General features: G+C 46.1%; 1 protein-coding gene across 16 annotated transcripts in view; it reads right to left on the bottom strand.

The window, feature by feature from the left end:
• The window catches only part of PPP2R2B (protein phosphatase 2 regulatory subunit Bbeta), a 436,961-nt gene that overhangs the window by 17,703 nt on the left and 406,263 nt on the right, over positions 1-12,995 (bottom strand). The gene's annotated exons all lie outside the window — the stretch shown is intronic.

The raw sequence follows: 12,995 nt of genomic DNA, 5'->3' as shown, positions 1-12,995 counted from the left end.
ATTCATTACCACTGAGGCAAAAGCAGAAAGAAAGCATGCAGTGTGCTGGTGGTGGACTCCGGGCACAGGAGAAGAGAGAAGAGAGAATGTGGGGAAACCCCAGTAAAGGCTGTTCCTGCATGTGGCTCCTTTCTCCGGACCTCACACTGGACACTGCACAGGAACTCAGGCTCGTGTTGAAGGGTCAGGAGGGGGATCCAAGGCCACCACAGCTGATCCTGAAGGCCTCCTCACACTCCATCCCATATGGTGTGGTGGCTAAGAGTACAAGTGGTTCGAAGCTCAGCAGGCCGGGGTTGAAAGCCAGCTCTGATGCTTATAAGCTATGAAGTCTTGGACAAGTGGCTAGACTCCTTCCAAGCTTCATTTTCCTTCTCTGTCAAATGGAGATAAGAGGAGTCCCCACCTTCTAGGGTGGTTGTGGGACAGATGAGGTCTTTCATGTCAAGCACTTAGCATGATGCCTGTACCCGGAATAATAGAGAAGGCAGCAGCAATGCAGAAGTGGGTGCTACTTAAGCAAGCTTGGTGTGAAATGAGTCCCAAAGCCTGATGTGTTTTTCCATTTGGGCCAGATCTTAAGAGCGACCAGTTGTTAAATCAACTTCTAGGTCTTCTAACTGGTCTGTAACACAGACACACGCTAGCTAATCTCTGGACTGTCACTTGAAACGCACCTTCCTTCTTACACGTGGTTCTCATTTGGTGCTGAACAATGTCACCACACCCTGGCTTTGATGACTCAGGCAGATGAGAGAGAGAGCAAAGGAAACCAGACAGGGGCATGTGAGGGTTTGTTCATGATGAAAAAGGAACAGACTCAGAATCACGCCTGGGGTTTTAAACTGCTCACTTCTGCTGACATTTCTTCTATGGAGAAGCGCAGCTGGCACGCTTTTCCGTTTGGAGACATGGTTGACAATTTCCCCATAATGGGGACACAACTGGCAATTTTCCTACAGAGGGAGGCAGATGGCAATTTACCTTCAGAGATATGCAGGCAACAGTTTTGCCCCTGGAGAGAAAAGGCTCAGTGATTGAGATGCAGCCAGTAATTTTTACTACACGGAAGACATATCCAGTAATCTTGCCCAATGAGAGAAACGGCCAACAGTTTTCCCACGGAGAGAAAGAACTCCCACGGACTGATAATGCTGGCCTTTACCCAGCTGAGGACAGTGAGAGAAGTTTAAGATTTAATTAGTGGCTACTGTACTACCATGGGCCTAATGATATAGTCTCCAGATATGGGCTAGAGACTGGAACTTAGATCATATTAAGACTCAGAGGATTCTGAATTGGGAAACAATAAAGCCCAATTGCTCAACGTTTGCAATTTGCTTTTCATCTACCCCTTCATTAATTCTACAAACAACTGTTCAACAGTGAACACAGTAGCAACAAAATGCATAGCAGCACGAGAATGAGCAATTAATCTAGAAGAGATTACATTGGTCCCCGATTTATATAACTGTTTTCAAAATACTTCTAGATATATTTCACAAATATCTTCTCTTTTACTAACTAATCATTCAAAGATAAGAAATAATGAATCAAAACTTTTTTTCAGACAGAAAAAATGGACTAAAAATTCACAGAGGGGAGAAATGATGAGACAATCTGGTGTGGTGTGATCTGGGCTGGTGTGATTAGGTAAGGCTTAATAACAAGCTGAACCTCGAATGATCAGTAAGCTCTGGATAGGCCAGAGGTCAGCAAACTTCTCCTGTAAAGAGCCAGAGAGTAAATATTTTAGGCTTTGAGGGCCATTGGTCCCTGCTGCACTTTTGTAAAAAGCCTTCATGGGGGGGAAGCAGCATAGACAATATGTAAACAGATGAGCATATGTTCCAACAAAGCTCTCTTTATAGACATTGAAATTTCAATTTCATCTAATTTTTATGTGTTGTGAACCAGTATTCTTCTTTAGATTTTCGTTCAACCATTTAAAAATGTAGAAATCTTACTCTTCGCTAGAGTTGTGCAAAAACAGGTGGTGGGCCACATTTGGCTGTAGACAACAGTTTGCTGACCCCTGATGATGGCGTTTGGGGGCTAGGAGAGGTACCTCCTGTGCCGGACAGGGGAATCAGCAGAAGTAAATGCCAGAGGAGACAAATACATTTTTCGGGGACAGTGGGGTCGGTCCTAGGACTGGTGACACAGAGACATCATGTGGAAAGGCTGGAGGATGACACCTTTCCCAGTAAACCTCAAATTGCCTTCCTCAGGTATGTCTCTCAGCTGGAACAGAGACATTAATGGACAAGTTCCGGCTAGAACCCATTCTCCACTATGTACAGGCTGGATTGTCTTTGTCAAATTTCTGTACCTCTCTAAGATTCAGCTTCATTATCTTTAAATTGCAGACATTGATTCCCATTTTGCAAAGTTATAAGAATCAAATGAGATAAAAGCAGCTAAGACACCTTGTGCAGTGCCTGGCACATGGTCAGAAGTCAACGAAAACTATTATCACACACTATTCAACCAACATGCACTGAGTGCCTAAGAGGTATAAGGCACTTGGACAAGGGCTGGGGTTACAAGAGCGAGCAACAAAGACAAAGGCCCTGGCTCTTTGGTACTTCCTTCAACACAGAGGGGACCCACCTACTTATCAGGGCTGGGGGCATTTTTTTCTTAAAGGAAGACAAGTTGCTCCTTTCATGGTAGGCAGAATAACGTCTCCCACCACACACAAAGATGTCCATACCCTCATCCCCAGGACCTGAAAATATGTTACATGGCAAAGGGGAATTAAGGCTACTAATTAACTGACCTTAAAATGGGGAGATTATGCTGGTTTATCTGGCTATGCCCAACACAATGACAAGGGTCCTTATAAGTGAAAGAAGGGGGCAGGAGAGTCAATGTCAGAGTGACGCAGTGTGAGAAAGACTTGTCTACCACCGCTGGCTTTGAAGATGGAGGAAAGGAGCCATGAGCCAAGGAATGTGGGCTGCTTCTAGAATCTGGAAAAGGCCAGAAAACAGATTCTCCTACAGAGCCTGCAGGAAAGAACAGCCCCTGAAGACACTTTGGTTTGAGCCCAGTGAGACACATTTTGGGCTTCTGACCTTCATAACTGTGAGATAATAATTTTGTTTTGTTTCAAGTCACCGAGTTTACTATGTTTATGGTAATTTGTTAAAGCAGCATTAGGAAATGAACACCCCTCTTTCCCCATATTGTCAACAAAGGGAGGGGACAGAGTTTATGAGCTCACCGCCCACTCTGGGAAGCTGCTGTTATTTCTCTGGACCCCAGCGGCAACTTTCTCTCCCTGTTGGTCTCTGAAGAGCCCGCTCCCTTTCAGCAGCTGCTCCTCTACAGCTGGCCCAGAAGGCAGGCCAGAGTGGGCTGCTCTGGGCATGGACTGTGACAGGTTCATTGCTTCCAAGGGAGCTGGTGAGCCACCAAACTCAGCTACCATCTCCTCCCAGCATTCCTGCTGCTGCCACTGCTGCTGTACCCACAGGCTGACATGGTCCAGAGAAATGAGAACACATCAGCTGCAAAGACACAGCAAGCCAAGCAGCTTAGACAATCAGGATTTAGTGGGCGAACCTGAGCCTGCATGTGATCCAGCTGTGTGCTGAGTAACTCTTCCCAAAGCAATACCACTTCCCTGCTGAGACATCTACAGTGACTCCCCATTGTCAATTGCCAACAGTCCCATCCCTTTGGCCTGGCATTCAGGGCCCTTCATATCAGACCCTAGATCAGCACTCCAATATTACTGCCCACTTCTCTCCTCCTCAAATACCCCACTGTGCCCTGACTGGCCCACTCATCATTTGCCCCAGGGTCAGAGCCCTCTTGCCTCCTGGGGCCAGACAGGTAATGACATAGATGAAGCATTCATGAGTACATAACAGGGAGCGGTAAGGACTGTGGCAAACACCCTATAAAGGGGGTAGTTTCCACTCAGCTCCAGCTGATTGCTGCCATGAAGGAATTGGTCCAGCATAGTCAGATCACCTCATTGGTAAAATCTAAATTTTTCCTGAGGAATGTTGATGTTTCACTGTTAGCAACTAATTAAAAATTTTAGTGTGTGGATAAAACACAATTCATGTGTAAGCCACGTGGGTCGTAGTTTGTAAGCTCTGGTTTACACCCTGGAATAATGATGGCCGATGTTTATGGAGCACTTAGCACGTGCTAGGACTTGATCCATGCTCAGTCCCCACCTGACTTAGTCAGTTCAGGTTGCTGTAACAGAATATCATAGACTGGGTGGCTTATAAGCAAGAGAAATTTCTGACAGCTCTGGCGGCTGGAGGTCTGAGACCAGCGTGGCAGCATGGTTAGGTTCTGGTTGGATGTTCTGGCACATCCCTCTCCTGGGTTGCAGAGGGTCATTTTCTTGTTGTATCCACATGGTGGAGAGGGTAAGAGAGCTCTCTAGGGTCTCTTTTATGAGGACACTAATCCCATTCATGAGGGTTCCACCCTTACAACGTAATCGCCTCCCAAAGACCCACTTCCTAATACCATCATGCTGGGGGTTAGGATTTCAACATAGGCATTCCAGGCGAACACAAACATTCGGTCCAGAATACCACCTATGTCAGCTCCCCTGTGTCTCTGTCTCCTGTCAACCTTCAGGGCTCACTGTCTCTTCCAGGAAGTCTTCTTTAACCTCCTCGGCCCACTGCATTCTTTCCTTCCTCATCCTAGTTAATTTGGCCACCCTCCAGACTTCTCCCTGTTATTTAAAAAATATGTTTTTTTCCGGAATTCACAAGGAGCTACACAATCCTAGTTCAGGGAACAGGCCCCACAGGCGGCACCGGTGATAACAGCAGGAGTTCCCTGGCCGGCACCTCTCCATTTCACAGCTGGGGAAACGGAGGCTGGGAGAGACTGGGAGCTGAAGGACCACGTGCTCCCTGAGTGAGAACAGCATCTTAAGGGCTTGTTAGCTCTGGGGGAGACCTTCCTCATGAAGGAGCCTCAGCCGGAGTCTGTGATCTAAAGAGAGGGAATGTGGGAAACTGTGTTTGCCTGAGGGCTTACCTGTCAATCTAAAGGCTGAATTTGGGCTAACCTCCACAGACAAGTTTATTAATTGGGGGCCTGTTTGTCCTTCCTTTGTGAGGAATAATCATTTATTAGCCAAGCGGGGCCAGTGCCTTTTTGAGAACTGCTGTTCTGGAAAGATATTGATTGAAGGAGGTCTCTGAGCACATTCTCTCCAGCAGGCAGCAGTAAAGGGAGGCGGACCCAGCACAAGCAAGATGATGCATTGGCAGTGGGTGTCTCGACAGGAGCTTAATGAAGAAATTTGGTGGCAGCGAGGGCAGCTTTACAAGCACTCATATTTGGTCTTTCTCTCCATCGTATCCCTCTCTATAGGGCGGGCGAGTGGCAGAGGTACCCCTGGGGCCTTATGCCTTCTCCTGTGGAATCACACGTTCCCAAAGCCAGCGTCCCCAGGCTCCTGGGCCCACCCGTACATCACAGGTTAGAGGCCTCTCGTCTCCCTCTCTCTCTCTCTCTCGTAATTTGTTCCCAGCAGAAAGCTTTGCACAGCTGCTCCAAGAGAAGCTTGAACTCCCTGGGGAGCCTCTGCCCAGGTGGAAGAGACCGTGAGTGTGTGGCCATTATTAGAGGTGATTGCTGAGAAGCTGGTTGTCATGGCATTGCAGGGACTGGGGCCGCACTCCCGAGATGTCCCCGTTTTCTAGCCTGTATTCATAATCACCGCAATGAGAGGCACAATCACGGAGCGGGAGAGAGGAGCAGCTCCCTGCTGACAGTCACCTCCTTGCAGAGCAAGGTGAGGGGTTTGTGGCTGAGTAGGAGGGTCCATCTCGGCATGGCTGGAGAGGGACTCTGGTGTGTACTGGTCACTGCTTCACTGTCTTCTCCTGGCTCCAGTGCTACGCCTTTGTGTTCCCAGTGCTGGCTTTCTACAGGGAAACATTGCTCCTAACCCACTGACAGTTGGACCTGTGCCTTGAATGTTCCTGCAACTTGTGTACATGAGTAGTAATAGCTACTGTGTTGGAGTAGACGGAGTAACAGCCTCCCATCCCCAGGCACTGTGTTAGACTCTTATGTATGGGATTCCATTCCATTCTCATGATGTGCCTGTTTTACAGATGAAGAAATGAGACTCTGAGAGTCATCTGCCCTTGTCACAGGCCAGGAAGAGGCAGAGCTAGTATGTAAACTCAACTCCGGCTCTACAGCCCCCTACTGACCCCCGTTCTGCATCATTTCTCCTCTAGTCTGATAATTAGAAAGGGTGGCCCCTTCAACCTGGGGTTGACACACATAGGGAGCCCCACACCTCTGAGGGCAGGGTCCCAGTAAAATGAACTGGTCCAAGGAATAAACCTCTGATTTGGGTTTCACTGGCTGTGTGCTCTCACCAATCACAGAGAATTAACCAGAGTGGAACATCTCTTTGTGGACCTAACACAATGTACCAGGGGCAATGTGGACAATAGTCACCAAATTCAGTGAGCACCTTACCAACTGCTAGGCCCTCCCACTGGCTCCAGACAACCATCACCACAGGGGCCCTCCTTCCCTGCCAGGGCGCCTCCAGTACCTTGAGTCCTCTCGGATGCAGAGAGAGGACAGATTTGGCAATCACTGGAGAAAACAAAGGCTTTATCTCTCAGCAAGCACATGCGCTTAGTGACTTGGTTGTGGGGGAAGAAGGGACAGCCTGTACGCTGTTTTCATTTTGAATTTGGCTGACAAGCAAGAGATCTCTCCATCCCCACTGGTGATCACGTAGCGCACTTCAGGGGCCCCCTCCGTACGTGCTCAGGCAACATGGGAACCACGGTGTGTTGATTTCCTGAAAGCCAGACTCCACCAGCAAAATGCCTTAGCTCTTCTCTGCTCTTCCCAGTACCTGGCCGGCCTAGCTACCTCCCCCTCAGGCTGGTGAGGCAGAGATGGGAAGTGTTTCTAGGCATTGTCTATCAACAACGTTAACCATGGGTTTTACACCTGGGTTTGAGTCTAGGCTCTACCTAGGACTTGATCTTTGACTTTGTGTAAAATTACTTCCTTTTTTGAGCCTCCATTTTCTCATCTATAACTTTGAGCTCATGGATTGTTTCGATAAGTATAAAAGACTCAAATACTGAGTGCTTACTGTGTGCCAGGCATAATTTCGTTGAATCCTGACAATCTAATAATGCAAGCTCCATTATTGTCCCCATTGTGTAGAGGGAGACACTGAGGCTTAGAAAAGTCAAGTGCAAGAAGTGAAGTCCAAGTTACCCACACTGGGCTTGTCTGACCCTGGAACAAACACTACTGACCACTATTGTCCCCTTGTCTCCATCCTCACTAAAGCCAAGTTTCCAACCATGAGAGTCGCACAAACACCTGTAAAATGCCTTTTGTGACTTACCTCCTTGAACCTCAACGGAGTTGGGAATTTCCTATCTGAAAGCCACTAGGTAGCTTTCAAAAGGTGCTGACTGTTGTTCAGTAACATTAGACATCCTCAAAAGGTAAAATCCTTCCCATCTTTCCAGACCCTGCTTGACTCTGCTTCCTCTCCCCCTCCCACCACCCCTTACGTCCTTTCTGGACAGTTGAGTTGGAAAGACTTTCTTCTCTGAAGTTCTAGAGCAGAGTTCTCAAGTTCTGGTCAGAATACGAGAGTCATGGTGCAGAACACCATAAAATATTATGATATTATCCTTAAAGTAAGTTATTATATATAACTTGATATGAAATAATATATTATTTTGTACTAGAGTCTGTTATGTAGACCATAAATGTTTCAGGAAAACGTCTAGGAGAAAAGTTCAAAATCGAGAGAATTCTGAGTTTTAGCTTATATTTGATTTCCCTGAGCATTGGGAGAAGTGAACACCCAAAGCCTTCATTTACACACTTGGCTTAAGAATCATAGCTCTAGTGTATTGTGAGACACGTATCACATTTTATCTGATGTTAGATCTTTTATAAGCATGTCTCATATCATTCATTCATTCACTCATTCATTCAATAAGTATGGCCTGGTACCCATGACACATCAGGCACCGTCCCAGGGATGCTTCCACTACCTAATAACCTCCCTAGGGGCTGGCAGCCATGTGTCATATTAATACAAACTTGTAGTTTAGTGATCCTATGACGACATGAATACAGAAGATTCTCAGTCAACAGGGACTGAAAAATGCTATGCAGGGGAAGTTTGGGGAACACCTAGGCTACACGGAATATGACATTTGGCATCACAGTTCAATTTTACAGTCTGACACGTACTCAGCATAAACACAATTTAGTCTGCATTTTTTCTCTTTGACACTGGGAATCTAAATTTCACATTCAATTTAAAATGAACATTATATTAGGAACATTCCATAATTTCATATCCTCTTGTCCCACAGTGATGAGTACATTGAGGCAGGAACTGCGTCTTCTAAACCTGTCTATCCATTGTGTTTAGCACAATACCTTGTTCACATTGATCGACTGATTCCTTTGTTCCATCTCACCCTCTTTTTCCTGAGCTTGATGATCTCATTTTCTCCTATGTAACTCCTCAATGACAATTTCACTACATTATAGGGATTTTCAAATGACCCCCAAATTTCAGGATGAACTAGTTGACCCAGGATTAAGGTTGCCTGTCAGTGAGATAAATCCTATTTAAATTCGTATGTTCAGGAAGATGTAGAGAAGATAAAAAGCAAGTATCACTACAAGCTTTGTGGGGGCGAGCACTCCCCTGCCCTCTGCTGCCTCTAGGCTGTGCTTGATGATGATGGGAGGCTAGCAGGTGTTTCGAGTATTTCAGCAGATAAAGGGACCTGCGCTGATGGGGCTGGAAGCTGCTTGAGTGGACAGCAGATCTCACAACTCAGTTATTGATGCCACCTACTGAGCTGTCAAAATAGAATTATGTGAACCGCACAGGGGGCTCGAATTAGCCGATATACTTAAACATGGGTCAATTACATACACGAGCGATTCCCCCTTCCCTTCCCTATCCTCCAGCGCTGGGCAAGGACTAAGCCATAGTCATGTGAAGTAAGAAGTAAACCCATGATAAACCTACGATCTTTGTCAGTGTATTAGACTTCTCTTCTCTGGGCCTTGATTTCCTCAAGCTGCAAAAAGGAAGAAATACTCTGAACTCAGAGGGTTTTGTGAAGATCAATTAAGATAATGGATGAGAAGAGGCTCTATAAATGGTAAAGTGCTAAACAGCAAAGGTATCAATTTAATCATTTTATGCTCTTTTTTTTTCATGAATCTTTGAGTCCACAGAAATTGTGAGTTTCCTCCCCAAACTGTCCCCTCCGTAGTCTTTGCCAACTCATTCAGTGCCCTTCATCCTGGAGTGTCCCCTTTACCTCACCAAAACATCTAGCTTTGCAACAAGTTCTGTTAACTTTACACTCAAAGCGTAGTCCAAATTGGTCCAATCTTCATCTAAGCCACCATCATCTGTTGCCTGGACCATTTTGATAGCTAATTCTTCTCCCAGCATCCGCTCTTCCTCCTGATGTTTCATTCTTTATATAGCCACAGACTGATATATTTACAAGTATAATCATGTTACTCCTTTACACAAAACCCTCCTAGATTTTCCCTTTCTGAATACAATACAGTGGTCTTCCTTTATCCACAGATGATATATTCCAAGACCCCCAGAGGATGCTTGAAACCATGGATAGCACCAAACTCTTTTTAGACTATGTTTTTTCCTATACATACACACCTATGATAAAGTTTAATTTATAAATTAGGCACAGTAAGAAATTAATAACTAATAATAAAATAGAACAATTATAACATTATACTGTTATAAAAGTTATCATAGATCTTAGTAACCACAGCATATGATTTTTTTTCTTATTAAATGGAGCACTTTCACCTTTTCACTTAAAGCACTGTAGGGCTTCTCTTCGGCATATCCTAACTGCCAGCATCACGACTCTTGCGCTTTGGGGTATTACTAAGTAAAATAAGGGTGACTTGAACACAAGCACTGTGTTACCGCAACAGTTGATCTGATAACTGAGACGGCTACTAAGTGACTGATGGGTAGGTAGTGTATACAGTGTTGATACGCTGGACAAAGGGAGGATTCACTTCCTGGGTAGGATGGAGCAGGACAATCTGCTCTGTTTTAGATCTCATCACGTTACTCAGAATGGGGTGCAATTTAAAACATGAATTGTTTATCTCTGGAATTTTCTGTTTAATATTTTTGGACCACAGCCCACTGCAGGTAACTGAAACTGCAGAAAGTGAAACTACAGATAAGGGGGACCACTGTAAAAGCCAAATTCCCTATCGTTGCCTCCAGGGCTACCATGTTGCCTAACTCCCAAGTCCTTTGCATAAAATACAATGGGCACGAGGGAGGTGGCTGCCCTGAGTGTCAAGTCCTCACTTGACCTGGGCTTCCAGCCTGCTCACCCGTTCCCCCTCACTGCTCCTCATGACACTATAGATGCCCAAATTGGTCTTCCTTCTGCCCCTCCACATGCCAAGCACAGTCCAGATTCAGAGCCTCTGCATTTGTTGCTGCTGCTTCTCCCGAAACACTTTTCACCAAATCCTGCTTTATCTTATTTGCCTATGTGTGTTGTCTTTCTCCATCTCCATGGATAGAGTGCCATGAGGGCAGGAGGCACTGTTTTCCTAGTGCCTAAAACAGTGCCTGATACATAGTAGCAACAATAGACATTTGTTAAACAAATGAATAGTAGGTGGATTACCATCATTTCATAGACGACTCTTCCCTTGCCTTTGCCTGCAAACACGAATGCATTCCCACAGCTAGAAATGCGTGAACACTGACGGGTCACCCACTTTCTAGTGTGAGCCTTTTCATTTATGTAAAGGGAAGTACCAGGTGCAAATTTATCAATTTCCATGACTATAGCTGTTCTACAAGCATTTATTTAGCACTTTCACTATGTTAAGTGCAGAAGGAAAAAATAAAGAGCATTAGCTGTAATGGAGGAACCATTTAGTGGTTGAGACAGAAATGGAAACAAATAATTTCAACCTGCGGTATCAGGTGCTCTGACAGAGGGCACTTAGTCCAACTTGGTGACGTGGAGACTACTGGAGGCGGAACAATGACCCCTTAAGGAGGTCCACATCCTAATCCTCAGAGCCTGTGAATATGTTACCTTACATGGCAAAGGGGAATTAAGACTGTAGGTGGAATTAAGGTTGCTAATCAGCTGACCTTAAAATAAGGAGATTATTTTGGATTACCTGGGTGGGCCCAATGTAATCACAAAGGTCCTTAAAAGTGACAGAGGGAGGCAGAAGAGGAGAGTCAGAGCGAGGTGACGTGAGAAGGACTTGTCCCACTGTTGCTGGCTTAACTTGGAGAAAGGGGCCATCAGCCAAGGAATGCAGGCAGCCTCTAGAACCGGGAAAAGGCAGGAAACAGCTTCTCCCCTGGAATCTCCAGAAGGGAACACAGCTCCAACAATACCTTGATTTTAGCCCAGTGAGACCCATGTCAGACTTCTGACCTACAGAACTGTAAGATGATAAATTTGTGTTGTTTTTAGTCACTAAGCTTGTGCTTATTTGTTATAGCAGCCATAGTAAACTAAAACAAAGAAGAAGGGGTGACCTTTGATATTGCCTCTGGAAGGGCGGGAAGGGACGGCCTAGTGTAACACTGATCCTGCCCTGGCCAGGGCCCTCCCTAGGCTCCGGCAGGCCAATGCCCCTCCCTGAGGAAAATACCTCTCAGATAGTCCCTGGACTGGGGTTCTCTCTTTATTTTCTCCTCAAAGCCCCAGCACATAGCTGCAGGTCATTCTAGTTCTTCTACGTGGGATGCCGCCACAACATGGCTTGATGAGTGGTGTGTAGGTCTGTGCCCAGGATCCAAACTGGCAAACCCCAGGCTGCCAAAGTGGAGCACGCGAACTTAACCCCTCGGCCATGGGGCCAGCCCCTCACTGGGGTTCTCTTGATCCTCAAATTCAGGATGCTCACCCAGTACCTGTGACTGCTTTGCCAGTGATGGCTTGTCACAGATGATGATGATAGCAAGTTGGCCTTGAGACGTCCCAAGCCCAGAGCAGACAGAGCCACCGTAACTTCACAGCCAACCTTTCCTTCCTGCATGTCTCTGGGGCTGCAGCCATGTGCCTGAGCCATTTTGGGCCTCCGCTGCCTTCTCATTTAAGAGCCCTAGTGAGAGAGAGGGCAGGACTAGGGAACGTGTCACCTGCTAATGAATGACATACGCCTCCAAAATTAATAAGCTTTCCAGTTCTTAGGAAAATCCACTCAACTGGAGTCTCCAGGATGACTAATGGACAGAACTGGTTAAATTAATCAAAAATGGAAATGAGAATGGAGGAAGGGGGAATGGATTCTATTTTTACTCTGAGGCTTAGGCTTTGCCTGCTCCGCTGTTAATTGCTGCTCAGCTTGAATGGGGTAGACATTGGAAAGGGGGAGCGGGTTTCAGTGAATCTGCTCCTTGTAGCAAGTCTGTTTGGCTTTCCTCCAGGAGGGGGGGTGGGTGTCTGTGCGTGTTTGTAATCCTGTCATCAGGCAAAAAGCGATTTTAATAAAGGGCTTTGTTTTTTTAACCTAACCAAGCCCCCCTGAAATAAACAATGTTAATTATGCCCCTGATCAATACTGAACCCCTTTTGGAAGCTGCGCCAGACCTCGGAGGTTTTAAGATTCACTGCAGCTGCAGTCTCAGCTGATGTCTTTGGCTACATTCCATCAGAGACCTGGGGAATGGGCCGTAGGACTATTAAGCGATCTTGTGGCCACAGAACCAGGACTCGGCAACTAAGTTTGTAGATGAGGTTGTAGAATGAGGCAGTGGGTTTCCTGTTCTGTGCAAGGGCAGAGTTAGTCCCGCAGTTGGAAACTGGGGGGCTGGGGGATCCAGCTCATGGGGATTATATAAAATGATGCCCCATGAGGTTACCCTTCTGGATGTTAGAAAAAGATCATGCTCTTTCTCCTGCTGCCAAATACCCAGGAAAGGAATGAAC

Source organism: Equus przewalskii, chromosome 13, assembly GCF_037783145.1.
Source record: "Equus przewalskii isolate Varuska chromosome 13, EquPr2, whole genome shotgun sequence".
Lineage (NCBI taxonomy): Eukaryota > Metazoa > Chordata > Mammalia > Perissodactyla > Equidae > Equus > Equus przewalskii.
Note: the sequence above shows the minus strand (reverse complement) of the source record. Positions and strands in the feature narration are given on the sequence as shown.